The 15,530-nt window shown below is 46.4% G+C and overlaps 1 protein-coding gene across 4 annotated transcripts in view; it reads left to right on the top strand.

The window, feature by feature from the left end:
- ZFPM1 (zinc finger protein, FOG family member 1) overlaps positions 1-15,530 on the top strand; it is a 279,431-nt gene that overhangs the window by 154,144 nt on the left and 109,757 nt on the right. The gene's annotated exons all lie outside the window — the stretch shown is intronic.

The raw sequence follows: 15,530 nt of genomic DNA, 5'->3' as shown, positions 1-15,530 counted from the left end.
GAGCAACTTGGTGGAGACGGAGTTTTCTAGTTTTATCTCCGAGATCCGCCCGTATGTCAGCGGTGGCCAGTGTGGCAGATGTAAGAGTGTAAGAAGGGACGGGCGGATCCCTTGCCCAGCATGCACCGGGTGCCGCAGAACTAGGGTTTTTTATGTGACCGAGCTATAAAGGTTCAGTGAGTGACCTAGTGATAACTTGTGGTCTGTATAGTGCTTAAACTGAATTTCTGTCGTTTCTGAGCGCTGTAAATTACAGGCGTTAGTATTGCTCAATTTAATGATGCTTTGGAACGCGTGGTCTGCAGCTCACCGCATTCCTCAGTGGCGAGCGTCCAATGCACCGGGCCATCCTAAACTTTCTGTAGCCACGGCAGTTGGAATCCAGGATAAAGTCCGCGTGGAGCCCATGGGACAGCATAAGGGCCTCTGCATTTCGAGAGTCGGGCCTCTCTGCAGCCTTACGGAGTAAGGACCGAATTGTGGCATCACACTCCACTAGGGCTGTTTGCATGTGCGCTCTCTGCATGCTGCAGCACATCCACTAAATGGAGGGCTATGAGGGTTGGATTGTGACGTCACTTCCCGTGCCTGTGCTAATTAGTCCCCTATTTACTTTTTTTTTAAACTAGTGCACTGGATGTGACAGTATTGACCGCAAAACGTTAAATCCATGGACGGGGCTTTAAAGGGGCAGGTACTCACTCCCTACCCTTGTTTGTAATGAAATGGAGAGTACCTCAGTATTTTTAATAGGAGAGTGCCTGCCCTTAACAGGTCCTCTGGGATACTGAATACCTACACTTTTATATTTCCATTTCAAGCATTGTCTATACAGGAAGGGAGCAGATCTCACATGAACAGTTCGAAATACATGGGAGATGGTTGATAATGGGGCACGCGTCACAGCACGGTCTCCGTGGTTTGAGGGCTCACTTGGCCCTACCGACCATGCCTACTACATTCCCTACGGTCGGACCATGCCTACTACAGCCACTGAACAAATCTAACCGTATTTGCTCCTTAATCAGTTTTTTGTGCCAGAAAATTGAAACCTGTTGAACATTCTTGTCAATTTCTTAGTTATATATATATTTTAGGGGCTAAACTAGCTGGAGTGACCAATCGGGAAAATTCAGGGTTTCATGGTAGTCCGGTGACGGATAGGCCGGTGTGGTAGCCGTTCATATGTCAGAAGTTTAACAATCCTTGAAAATTGGGTTTGGCAGGCCAAATTGAAGCGAGGCCTAGTAGTGGCTTTCCATTCTGAAAGAACCGCTTATCCAGATGCAAGACTGCCTGTGCCAGGGTACGAATGTGTTTTGAAAAAATATCAAATAAGTGTTCAGTCAAAAACTACCTCTGGACTAATGCGTTGTGAATTAAAAAAAAAAACAACAAAAAAAAACAATTCAAGTAAGATTATTGCTACCTGTTCACTGTATTCTGTTACGAAAGTAATAACACTCCAAAAGTAAAACTAGCTTTATGAGTGCATGACATGGCGATGGAAAAATAAGCCATAAACAAGATTAACAACAGTGCACTAAAAGGCACTGAGGAAAGAAAATAATCTAAGCCAGATGTTCTTGTAAACGAAAAATGCTTCGTCAAAAGCAAGACTTTAAAAGTGTATCAATGTGTTAGAAGAGAAAACTCACTTGGCCAAACGCTTAAAAACGTATGCCTGCACTGACGCTTTTAAAACTGGCCAGTCAAACACAGGAGGGAGCTTGCCCACACCTGGCCACTGTCCGAACCACTGAGCCAAAGAGTGTCATGTGTGATTGGAAGATGCCAACCCATCTTTTCCCAGGACTTTAATACCACTCACTCTAAAACACCAAGAGGTCATTGGATTAAGGCAAGTGTTAAGGGCCCCTATGACATGACCATGTTGCTGTGTTCCTTTCCAGGCCACCATGGAAGAAAGCCAGGCAGAAGCGCGGTTCCTGGCCCAGGAGCTTTGCTCACACACACAAGAAGGTATATATTCAAAACCAAGAAAGTCCATAGATCGCCCTGGTACATAGGAGCCAGGGCAGCCTGCTCCTTCACCTCTGTGCTGCAGGCCTGCAGACCTCACATGGTCTCCAGATCTGTCTTTCCTCTATTCTTCTGATACGAGCATCCCCAAATAAATCCTCTTATGAGGCACAGTTTGTACAATAGCTCTAAGTGCATCTTACTTTAGCCAGCTTGCATGTTAAACTGTGCTAAATTTGGGGGAAACATGCTTAACTTAAAAACCGTTCTGAATATTGAAAACAACGTGTTTGACTTAGAATAACTGCACAAGGTTTAGAAAAACTGTGCTGGGCTAGCTGCTTTTAGTAGAGCCCCGCTGCTGCGCGTACTAGAGCCCCGCTGCTGCGCGTACTAGAGCCCCGCTGCTGCGCGTACTAGGAGCCCCGCTGCTGCGCGTACTAGGAGCCCCGCTGCTGCGCGTACTAGGAGCCCCGCTGCTGCGCGTACTAGGAGCCCCGCTGCTGCGCGTACTAGGAGCCCCGCTGCTGCGCGTACTAGGAGCCCCGCTGCTGCGCGTACTAGGAGCCCCGCTGCTGCGCGTACTAGGAGCCCCGCTGCTGCGCGTACTAGGAGCCCCGCTGCGCTGAGTGGAGCCCCGCTGCGTGTACTAGAGTCCTGTTGCATTAAATAAAGCTGTGTTTGGGTCTGGAAAAATGAGCTGCGTTTATCAAAAATAGCCATGGTTTAGCGAGATTTGCCTGAGTTTATTAAAATTGCTGGGTTTGGTAAAACTGTGCTAGATTTGGAAAAACCCAGATCAGTTTGGGGCTAAATTCGTTGGATTGTACAAGTAAGACCAGATGAAGCCAGCCATGGTTGTTAAAAAAAAAAAAAAAAAAAAAAAAAAAAAAAAAAAATTAAAAACTGATGTATGTTGAAGGACAGGCCATGCTGAGTTGATGAAAAACATTTTTTGTGTTTGAAAAAAACTGTCTGGGGTGTGGGGAAGGCTGTCCTATGTTGTCTGAAAATAAATTCAATGGATGAATTCAAGAGCTGGGCTGCATAACTTTTTTTAATTTAAAAAAAAAAAAAAAGCGGTCTTATGCGGAATAGTAGGGAATGAGGTGCTGCTGGGTTATGGAAAATGTCCCTGTTTTATTTTTAAGTTGCGCTTAGTTATTGAAAAATCTGCCCTGGTATATGTTAATGATTGGTCATCTTGGCACTATTGCCAGCCTCAATAGTGTCAACACCACCACTGACTGAACGTAACAAAAAATGCCCGTCTCTCTCGGGGAGTACTAGATCTACACACTATGCCTGGCCTTCGGTCGCTGCTTGTTATTTCTGGGTGGGCGGAGTTTGTTCCAGAGCGAGGCTCTGTAAATGATAACCCTCCGGCCTGCCGTGATGGGTTTCATCACGGGGGCTGCCACAGCCAGGGCGCAGGTGAACGTGGGCTTCTAGCTGGAATGCATGGTGAAAACTGTTACCTCGGAAGATCCTGGCCAGCCTCCTTGAGGGGACCACGGGAATATCCACGTGGCCTAGAATTGTGCCAGAGTCCAGGCAGCGGCCACAGTAGGCTCGGAAGTGCTGGGGTTATGTTTTCTCTCAATTTTAGACTCTCTAAAAATCAGGCTCCGCCTTTCTGAAAGTCCGGAACATAGATGGAAAGTTGGAAGCGGTTGGCTGTTGGCACAGCCCAGCTCTCAGTGAGAAGGCTCGCTCAGTTAAACGCTCGCTTACTTACATCTGTAGTGATCTGCAGGTTACAAGCGCGAATACCTGCAGGGACAACTCGGCCCTTCATCCTTCTGAGATGTACTACTCCATGGCACAAGTCCTCCGAAAAATAGTGGGGATGGGGGGAACTAAGACGCATATGTAAGTGATGGGAAGTTACATCAAAATATGTAATGTCATATTATTATATTCCTCACTCGTAATTGGATTGGCCTCTTTTACAATAAAGTTAACATAACGCACAAATGTGAAAAATATATTTTGATTTCTTTTACTTTTTTATAAATCACATATAGTTTTTCCACATATCGATGTTGAATTGAACTGAAAAATGACTGAAAGGGAGAGGTTTTGAACACACTTGTGAAACTTGGCAGAAACTTCCTTAAACGGAGTTTAGAGCTTAAACAAAATGTGCTGGGATTATTTTTAGAACATTAAAACTTGGTGCTATACGTGTTTGTTTTCTGCTGGTGCCCTTTATCCAGCTTCAAGGCACATTTGCAGTTCTTTAGGCGATAGACGCGTTTTTTGCGCTATTTAAATTCCGCTAACACGCAAAGCATGTTCATTGGCCCACCAGGGCAAAACTGCTTATTCGAGTGGATGCCTCTGCCCGGCTAGTATGCCAACAACACCTAAATTCTGCCCTAAGGAAGTGCGCTTATCCGATTGGTATTTTAAGGACATCTTTAGCCTCTAGACACCTACCTGCAAGGCCACAGCTTCCACCTGCCCCAAGGCATGAGGGTGACTTTGAACCAATTCTTTTGGTTTTTTTCAGCCACCTGCTCTAAGCATGCTGGGATTTGCAGTCCCATTCTTGGAATTAGGAAAGTGGCCTCCCAGCTTTTAAGTACACTTGGTTGACAACCAAGCCACCCTTGACGTTGTATGAGGTTAATCTTAAATAGGGGAGCGACGGCTCCTTGTTTTACCCCCCCCTCCTCCTCATATCGGTGCTTGCTGGGAGCAAGTGCATGGCTGCAGTACTAGGTTTTAGGAAAGTTGTGTAATCATTCCTGTGCCTAGTTCAGGCGTCGCTGTTTGGTCAAGTGTACGTTGTGCGTCTCTTAGGATGCATAGGTTTTGGGTGATTCATTTTCTGTTAGACTTTGTGTAATGGTGAGTACCTGTGTGTCTTTGGTGTGCTTGTACTGTTTGTATATATTCGTGGTATTTCATGTATGTTGAGTTGTTAGCAGTGACTCCAGTTATAGTTACATAGGCAGGCCTATTCCTAAGGATGTTCCAGGTGGCCTTGCACTTTAGGGCCAGTGAGTGGCCTTTCACCATATCTGTGAAGCTGTCGGCAGGACTTTAAGTGGCTTGAGTCCTCTGGGTCCTGGCTTTGAAACAGGCCCACTCTGGGCCCTTTAATCCGGTCTTTAACTCTACTGGGAAAAGACTGATCGATTTCTTGCCTAAGGTATTCCATGTCAACGGTGCAACCTTGTTTACGTTTCAAATGTTTTACTTCATCTTACATTCCCTAATAATATTGTTTTTCCCCAGACGTTGTGTTTCTCTTTGTTCATTGTAACATATGACTCTTGTATAGTGTATACCTTGAAGTAAGTCACCTTCAGGTGTCTAAGTCTAGGTTGTGGGTGGGTGTTCGTGATGGCACACACTTGTGAAATGTACGAAGTTGAGGCAAGTGCGACCCACTGTGCCTGTCAGTGGGTCGCAGAGGTGTGCAGACAACCTGACCATCCAATCTTTGGCCTCTTTGTTAAGCGCACAGAGAGATAGTCGTATATGTGCCAATGGAAATTGTGGGATAGTGTGAGATATGCAGATGGAGAATTTAGGCAAGATGTGTGGTTCTAAATGGTGTAAGAGTTTAACACATTGAGGACTGTGGAAGAAAGTGTGTTGTGAAGGTGAGAACTGGAGTATCTGACACTCTGAATGGGCGCTACCAATTCCCCGGATCTTAGTCATGTTTAATTTACTGTCTCCTATTTTCAGAATTTAAGTATTTTGAATTCTAATTAAATTATTGTTGTTAATCATGAATATGATAAAGATAACAAGTACTGGCAAAGCCAAAGTGTCTGGCTTGTCTTAGGTACACGTGTTTGTTGTTGTGCGACATGTCTGGATTCAAAACGAGAAAACGCAGAGAGAGGCGCCCAGACACTGGTCTGGTTGCAGCTGTGTGAAGCACAGGATTTTGGTTTCCATGTTTTAAGCCGCCCCCTTAATTACATAGGCCACGCCTCTTGGAAAGACTTCTCAGTTACCCTTCTTGGTCCGCACCCTTTTTCTCGCCACTTAAAGCACTGGCTGGAGGGATCACCAAGCAGTAGACAAAAGCAAGACTGCGCCTAGACCCTTCTGGAACAACTCGAGGTACTTTGTCTTGCATGGAAAGGTGACTCCCACTGCATCTTTGCACAGTGTCTCCCACAGTAGAAGTTCAGCGATGGGTGGGACCGGATCTCTTTTGTGTATTCCATATCACAGTAAAACAGGAAAAAAATAACACCATATAGGGAGTGACCTTCTGTTGCTTTGTAGATTGCAGGTTTCTTTGCTGCATTTTCTTGAGGAAGATACCTGGGCTAAAGGTTTGTGGAACGTCGCCATACAGTGGAACCAAGAATTAGGATGAGTTTAGGGGAAAGGGCCACTCTGGTGTAACCTTGTATGCTCCCTATGTCTACAAATTACCTACTGGCTCTGGTATTTGACGCGGATCGTATTCGACGGGCCCTGTTTTACCAGAAACCAATGTAAAGGTATGACCTTCCGCAGAGGGCAGTGCCAAGTAAGGCTTGGCCCGGCCGTCTTGGATTGCCTGATTTGGGAAGACGCCCCCTCCAGTCGACTGGATGTGGGGCACTGCGTCTAAGGTCGGGAGGGAACGTTCCGGAAGGCCCCCGGTGTAATCGCCCATGCATGTGACACGGCATGCAATCAGAATCTGAAACTTATCTGGGAAATGACCTTGTTCGCTGGAGGGGGCCGAGTGCTTAAAATTCTGATATGCAAATAACTGATAACCATAATCTGTAATCCCGAACGAGGGAACGTTTGCAGACGCAATATGACTTCCCGGGTCTCATGCCGTCCTTTGTGCAGGGAAACAACAGACGTTCACGCGCACAGTTCACACACTCACCTGTTCGCCCACGCTTGTGGCTCACCCATAACAAAACATTCTGTTCTGCCGCCATCTTGTTTTCGTAGACTTGTTGTCTTGTCCCACTACGGCACTTGTGTGTGCTTCTTTACACGAGTTGGCCCTGGTTTGTTCATTATGTTTGCGGAACGTCATGTGTGGGTCCACGTGAGCGTATTTTCTTGAATGAGCATGCTCCACTTCTACGTTTGCATTTTATGCGGTTTTGCTTTTTCCTTGTGCATTTTATGTTATGCTTGCTTGTTTGAACTTTTTTTTTTTTATCTCTTGCTCCCTCCATGTGCAAGTTGTGTTACTGATATGTTATTATGCTTGTTAAGTATGCTTGCTCTTAATGTGTGCACACTTCTTACACTCACGAATTCCTTGTGCATATGAGGCGAGTGCACGGCCTGCCTTTGGTATCACATTGCATACATTACATGTCATTGAACGTCAGAACTTCATCGTCCTCCTCACCAAATACGTGTGATATTGTCAAAAAAATACCACACTGACCGCTTCATCACATCCCACCCACTCCTTTCTAAAGCCTGCCTCGCCCTCTCTTCGTTAACTGCAGCCAATTAATCTACACGAAAAAATATTTTAGATCTGGTGTCAGCGCAGTGCTCTGCACTGATAAAGGGCAACAGCTTGAAGAATGTCTCCCACCCACACATGCAAAAAAAATTGAAATGGGAAAAATGAAAAAAAAAAGGAATAACACACAAGAAGTGTAATCTGGGCCATCGCTCCCGCCCTGTCCATCAGAACATGGCGTCCCGCCTCGGATGGCCGGCCTGCTCTCCCAGATAATCAACCTTGAGGTTTTAACACACAAAAAACACGGGCCTGCAAGATTACTGAAAACAGGAGTCTCGGCAGAGATAACACCTTAACGGAAACAAGCCTTGGTCGCGGCAAACGGGGCGTTCTCGGGAGTGGACTCTGGGGAAGCGTCACGGAACAGTAGGCCTCGGTGGCAGGGCCTCGGGACTCCGGACTCCGGGGGAAAGTGCTTAAAAGCACCGGTACACAGGCCACGGGGCCTCTACAGGCTAGGCTCCAAACTGGAATTGCAAAACGTGGATGCAAGGGTGTGTGTGTGTTGGGAGGTGGCTTGAGGGAGAAAGAGTAGAACATTGCAGAACGACTTAGTAGGAGGAAAGAAGATCTGAGAGCACACTGAACAGTGTCTCAGCAGGCGGACAGAACATTGTGGAATGCCTCAGTAGACCCGGAGATAGTATTTGGAACGTCTCGGTAAACCCAAACAAACCGAAGGGAATGCCCCATTGGGCCCAGATAGAACGATGTCAAACGTCTCGATAGGTCCAGGGAGAAAATTAGGGCACCTCTAAGCAGGCACAGAGCGAATACTTGGAACATTTCAGTAAGCCTTGAGAGAACGTTCTGGAATACCTCAGTCAGCGGAGAGATTGCATTCGGGAACATCTCATATGGCATGAGGGTAATCGAATCAAATCTAAGATTTTGTGTAGGGAAGCACTTTCCCCCCCCTAGGAGTATTTGGGCACTGAACGTTCTGGAACGTTTCAGTTGGTCATTGCAGCATGGCTATTTGAGGAAAGGGTTGTTCAGAGCGAAAGTTCTAGAATGTTCCAGTAGGTCTGACAAAGCTTTGCGGAAAGCCTTCATAGCGAAGTATCATCGCAGGTCCAACTGGGTAAGGCATGTGGTGGGTGGGCTCAACAACTAAACAATGTCTCATTAAGCACAAGGGCAAGATGTCTCCTGTGGAGGGACTGAGTTAGGGAAAGTGACAGTGGGAACTTTGTAGTGCAGTACACTAGCGGCGGCTCATCCGCTATGGCGTAGGAGCATCGCCCCCCACCAGCTGCCCCGAGACGTCAGGAATGAAAAATAAAACTATAATAAACACGTTTTATTATTGTTTTATTTTTCCTGCACTGCCGAGTCCATGGGGATGACAGGCTGTGCAGGAGGAGTGGTAAGTGCACTGTGATCACTGTGCATGACGGTTTGGCCAGCTGTCTCAGGCCAGCCAAACTGTCAATGCGCACTGAAGCCGCCTCCAACCCGAGCTGCGTTGCCTGGTTGGAGACAGCAGGCACAGGCTCCCAGTCTCACGTGCAGCACAAATTCAGAGCACTCTGGCCAATCCTGATGCTGCATCCTGCAGCATGAGAGCAGCGTCGGGATTGGCCGCAGTGGTTTCTGGGAGCCTGTGCCTGCAGAGGAGAGGAGGAGAAGAGCGTGATGCAGCTGCTGCAGGTAGATTATTTTTATTTTTTTATTTTTATTTTTGGTCACTTGTTGTCTCTCGTCCCCAACCCCTCCCCCTATCCCGCCTCTCTTCGACAACACCAGCCGCAACTGCAGTAGACTCTTCTACCCCACTTTGACCAAACATCACAAGCTTTTTGACCGATTCATGAGTGTGAAAAAGGACTGAAAGGGCTGTGGGCCTGAGCAGGGCCTGAGCACCGCAATTAGAAAAGGATTTGAGACTTAGCAAAATCTAAATGCAACCAGCAAGGTTAGTAAGGAGTCTCCATTAAGGGGTGGTCAGAGAAAGTTTAGTCTCATTGTTAGCAAAGAATGTCCATTGGGTGAGGGTGGGGGCTAATAAAAGGCCATCAGTAGTGTTAATAAGGCATGTCCATCAGACAGACCCCACCCACCTGTGGTCAAGGGCTTTGCCAAGCTTAGCCTCCCACCCCAAAATCTGTTATCCTCCCGATAGAGGGATATCAAAAGAGAGGCATGGTGGGGAAGTGGCTACTGCCTGCTAGCTAAGAGGCCCTCCGTGCTTCTGTTCACTAGCAGCAAAAGCTGCAGAACTAGCAGTTCTGACCAGCGGATTAACTAAAGGCACCCCCAGCCTTCTTCGTTTGGGTGCAGCATGATCTCAGACTGCAGAACCCAAAAAGGAGGGAGGGAAAGGGCCTGCATTGTTTCTTGCCAGAGAAAATCAAGGACTGATGGAGCCTAGGCCAGTCTGCTATGGAAAGGCGCGACTTGGACCCAGCAGCACTGTCCTACAAACCTACAAGCTGCCGCAAAGACCTCCTTTCTATGGCAGGGTGCTGTAATTCACCTCTAGAAACACTACCCGCTCAACGCCTTAAGCAAAAGGAGATTGGGATCTCTGTAATTACCTATTAATATTCTTTATGCTTCCCATCTGCACATAAGTATATTGTACAAGTTTAATGTCTTAAAATCCTTTTATGCATGGAATATTGCAGAAGACCTCTAATAAACCACAGTAAAGCTGTTGTAGAAGAAGGGAAATTATTATTATGCACGTTTTTACAGCAGCTTCTCCACTTTCCAATTAATTTGATATGTGTTTGCGGAGAAGCAGTAACTTTAGTTCTGTCAAAGGCTTTCATGGACTTTTTGTGACTAAGAAGTGGAGAAGTGAATAGATAAATTAAAATGTGAATTTGGAGACTGCATATGGGACTAAAGGAGGGAATAGTTTATACACAAATGGCTCATGAAAACATGTAATAAATAATTAGTGTTTTTGAGTCGGGCTAAAATGTGATGAGTGCACACATGCATCACTCTCTGAATAAAGGAGTGAGAAGTTTGCAGTAACAAAGTTGTGGGAAAATACATTTTCCAAAGAAGTAGTTTACTCACAATTAATTTAATAACTTGTTCGAACTTTTTAAAAATAATATTCGAGTAGGTGTTTTAATGAAACTTACTTTTGCATATTAAAAATAAAAAATACAATTAAAATAATTTACATTAAATACATTAGTGTGGTTTTTAATGGCTAGGAGAAGGGATGGGGCTATGGTGAGAAAGACTGAAGGTTGGCTCTAGGGCAAGGTTAAAGAGTTAGGGATAGGGTTAAAGAATGGGGTAAGAGTTAGTTATGGGTGAGGCTATGGGTTGTGCTTTCCGATGTGTTTAAGGGATGTGAGTGGGAAGGGATGGATTTAGGTGTGGGGTAGGGGCTTGGTAGGGTATAGGGAGGAGTAAAAATAAGGGAAAGGATGTGAGGTGCTGGAAGTGTTGTTTCTAGAGTAAGAGATGGAGTAAGCCTTATAGTGTTGATCCGAGCTGCGGACAGGGGTAAGATGAAAGGGTTAGTGCTTGGTGAAGGTTTAAGGGAAGGGCTACATTTTTGCCAAGGTACATAGGTGGTAAATTTGACTTTTTACCACTACAATTTTTACCATAACTTTTCTTTGCGACTGTTTACTTGCATACTATTGAAGTTACTTAAAGAGTAAAATGTGAATGGATTCAAATGCCAAAACGTAACACGTTTAAAGAGCTAGCACACATAAGAAATCCGCACCTAAGAGGACGAAGCATACACAGAACCCCCTCCCTAAAAACAAAAAGTGCATACGATAATTTATTGAGCAGGTGAACCTGCATAAACATGCGCACACTCGTGCGCTCACAACACCTATGGACACTAAGGGCGGATTCACACCTTAATACGAGTACGAGTAGTAGTACTACATGAGTACTCTTTTACATACTCCTACATGCCTTTGTGATTGGGCCTGACTCATGCAAAGAGGGGGTAGGCCTTTCTATCTGTACTGATTCTGTAAGGAGACTCCCATTGTAGATTTTTTTTTAACCAGTTCACAAAGGCATGTCAGATTAAATAATACCACAAGAGTAATAATTTAAGTTCTCCAAAATATCTGTGACTAGGCCTTAGCGTCATTATTAAAGGCACAGCCCACGGAGCCGCACCATCTCATTTTAAGCCACGCACAAATAGGTATTGTACCACCTGCTAACAGTTCAGTGTGTGCACAATATGCTGAGTGCGGTGATGCCCACTGTATATTCTGCTTATAATGGCTTCGTGCTGACTTTCACAATACATTTGAAATGGGGTTCAGTAGCATTTGCACCACTGTGTAAATCGCTGTAGGACCTATGCTTAGATTCGTACTCCAGTTTCTCCACGTAAAACTTGGAGGTAATTGTACTGTCCATACACCGTGCAATGGGGGGTATTGTAGGAGTAACACTGTCTATTATTATTTCTCGGTTGTATAAGAGAAAACTCAATATTAGATGCAGAAATTGTCCACGGGAGCGTGATCCAATAAAAAGCCATAATGGTATTTCTTCTGGGCATGATTGACACCTTATGTTTACTTGTAGCTTGGAATGTATCAACTAATGTGATTGTCATCATTCTCAGTGGGACTCAATTTATCGACCTCATAGGATGGAAGGCAGGGGTTGCCCTGCATGGGTTGAAACCTAGGACTTGAAGGTACACTGTTAGCTCGGCCGTGGGGATCAAGCCCACCATTAAGTCATAGGTTGATCGACAGAGGCATGCATGGCTGAGCCATGCATGCCTTTACAATGCGGTTCCAACCACGAATGCGTCATAACCACGCATGCCTTCACCATGCAATTTTGGTGTAAAGGTATGATTGGTAAAGGGATCTGCGTGGTAAAGATCACCTCTACCTTGTCCCAATCCCTAAAATCATATGTCCCTACCTCGCCGCCCCTGCCCTGAGGCCTAAAACCTACCCCACCCTGCCCTTAAAACTACCCCTTCACCTCCCCCTGTCCTGAAGCCTAAGACCATGACATCTACCAAAACTACCCTGACCCCAGCCCTCACCGCCCTAAAATGTACCCCCGTGTTGCCCTTAAAACTACCACTAGCCCTTTTCCTGCCCTGAGGCCTAAAATCGGTCCCCCCTTTAAAAAAATACCCCGACCCCGGAACCCTAAAACCTACCCCTAAAAACTACCCCCTAACCCAGCCCTTAAAACTACCCCCACCCCGAGTCCTAAAACCATGCCTGCCCTCCAAAAACTGCCCTGAGCCCTAAATCTGACCCCTACCCCAGAAAACTACCCACCCCTTAAAACTACCCCAACCCCTCCCCCCAACCTGAGCCCTAAAACTGCCACCACTCCTAAAAACTATCCCCCAACCTGGCCCCATATACCTCTCCGCTTCTGGAGCTTCCTGTTCTGGCGCTTCTTCCTGTCCCCGCCCATCCGGACACTAGAGCGCTATCTGCCTTAATCACGCATATGCGTGGTTCAGGCAACCGTGGTTATGCTTGCAGGGAAACGGCACGCGTGGCTCAGCCCTCGTTGTAAAGGCTGTTTCCCACTGTCATAAGGGCAATGTGCGTAGTACATGCTTGAAAGGTGATGGCCTACTCTAGGTGAGCTGGAGAAGTTACAGTATCTGTGTTTAACAAAGCAATTCTTCTGTTACTGTCGATGACACTTCCTTCTCATTTTCGCCCTTTTCCTTCCCCTGCCCGCTTTCTCCCTTGCTTGTCTCATTCTCTCCTCTCCATTTTCACTCCTGCTAACTTCTTCTCATTCTGTCTTGACTTTTCCCTTCTACTTGTCTTTTTTATCCCCTTTCTCTCCATTTCCTTCATTTCATATTCTTGTAGTGCCTTATTCTCCATATTTTCCTCCTTTCCCTGTGTCTTGTTAATTGAACTTGCATACTAGTCAGGGGAACCAGGTGAGCTTCAGAGGTACCAGCCATAAAGGACAAGGTGACCTATTCGCAAACCAATTACCGTCTGTAAATGTACGTTTACGGTCGGAAATCTCTCCATTTTCTCGTGACAGATGTCACAAAATGATGCCTGTCACTAGTAAATGGTTTTACTACTGCAGTACAGTACTATATAACCTCATACCTTTATATAGTATACCCCAAGCAAGTGATGGGGAGCAGGCGCTTAAGGGGTGGTGTGCCTTGAGTCTGTTTTTCCCCAAACTCTGGAGTTAGGAGGGGTTCACAGACTCCATCCCTGACCCCTTCTCACAGTGGAGACTGTCAGATTTACATAAAGGGCTGGAGTAGCTCCCCTTATAATTGTCTCTCTTGAACATCTCCCTCTTCTCGTTTCCTTCTATCCTCTGCTTTTCTGTACTCCTCCCGTCTCTCTCTAGTACTGTCTATCCTTTGCTTTAAGCTCTTTCTTTCCCCCTTCATTTCCTCTTTCGACTGTTGCCCTATTCTTTCACTCTTTTTTTCTCCCATTCTTCTCGTTTCACTTTTCTGTGATATCTACTTTGCATTTCTCATGCTACTCCCGTCTCTCTTCACTATCACCTTCTTACTTCTTCCTTTAACTACTCCTGTTTCTTTTTCATAAATGTTTATCACTCTTTTGCTTATCCAGTTTCTCTGTGCTCTCTTTCTTTCGTTCCATATCTAACATTTTCCTCTTCTCTCCCGCGTCCCTCGCTCGTTGTCTTTCCTCTTCTTTTCTTGAACTTTCTCTACTCTGTTCTCTATCAGTTTTCTTCCCTCTGCGCCCCCGCCCCCCGCACTTCTGAACATTGGCTGATATGAAAGCTGACAGCGTGAAGTAACATTTTTCACAGCCGTCCTGCGCTATCAGTGCTCCGGTGACATCATGCACGCGCTTCCCCCTTTCCGGCACCGGAGATCACGGCGAGGCACCGTATCTGGGAGGGTGCTTAATCGCACTCCCTCTGCTTCCTGCTCCGGCCTCCACTTCCTGGGAAGAGGGCGAGTATCCCTGCCAGGCCAACGTGCGGCCCTGCGCATAGCTCGCGCCCTCCCTACTGCATGAGACACTTAGTATGACTCCACTCCCGCCCTTTCTAGCTGCCTAGCGGAGACCCTGTGCGTGACACCTGCCCTCCCGGCTGCATGAGACCCTTTTGTATGATTTCCGCGCCCGCTAGGTGCCTAGCGGAGACCCTGTTCGTGACACCTGCCCTCCCTGTTGCATGAGACACTTAGTTTGACTCCTACCTTCGCTAGTAGCCTAGCAGAGCTCATGCGCGTGACTTCTGCCCTCCCTGCTGCATGAGACACTTTGTCTGACCCCTACCTTCTCTAGCAGCCTACAGAGCTCATGCGCGTGACACCTGCCCTTTTCTGACAGTCTGGTGTATGTTGCTTTGTGCATACCATCATCGTATTCTGTCACACCGGCCCTGGAGCCTCATCGCTGACTCCCAATAATAAAACCAGTTTAATTCATGACTGTTGGCTTAAAAGCATACTTTGGTGCGGATCTGGGACGCCCCCTCTCTACCCCCAGCATTCAGATTAGTTTCCCCATTTTCTTAAAGCCTGTCACTTGCTCAACAACACAGGACGCACTCCGTGCTGCAAAGAGACCAGAAGGTGATTGTGTGTGTTCCATATTTGTAGAAAGCGGTTCTGTGCATCGGATTACCTCATGAATGGCTCTCAAAGAGGATCACTGTTTTCTCTCTGGTTACAAGTCGTCCGTGTGATTCATTTGAGATGTATGGCTAATAAAATCCAATCCATATCAGTGACGCAGGAATAATTATTTGCAAATTAACCCAACCGGCAGTGGCGTTGCTAGAGGGGCCAGATGGGGCCCGTGCCCCATCTCTAGTTGTTCTGGCCCTCCTTGTGCCCAATCACCAAAGCTTTTGAAGGGGTCAAGAGGCAGCACACGAAACAAGCACTGGCAAAGCCAATATGTTTTGTCTATACAAGAGCTATTCACTTTGCCAATGTGCTTAGCCATGTTGTACACCAGCATGGTTGCTATTCAGCATTACTAACTGTGGCATAGAGGAGAATGAAGTGGCATAGAGTGTCGTGGAGTGGTGTAGAGGGGAGTGGCAGAGTGGAGTAAATGGCATTGTGTGTAGTGCAGTGATTCATGTGATATGTGCCAGCTTAAAGCTGCTC

The sequence above is a fragment of the Triturus cristatus genome, chromosome 12, assembly GCF_964204655.1.
Source record: "Triturus cristatus chromosome 12, aTriCri1.1, whole genome shotgun sequence".
NCBI classification, from domain to species: domain Eukaryota; kingdom Metazoa; phylum Chordata; class Amphibia; order Caudata; family Salamandridae; genus Triturus; species Triturus cristatus.
This window is presented reverse-complemented; position numbering and strand designations above follow the sequence as displayed.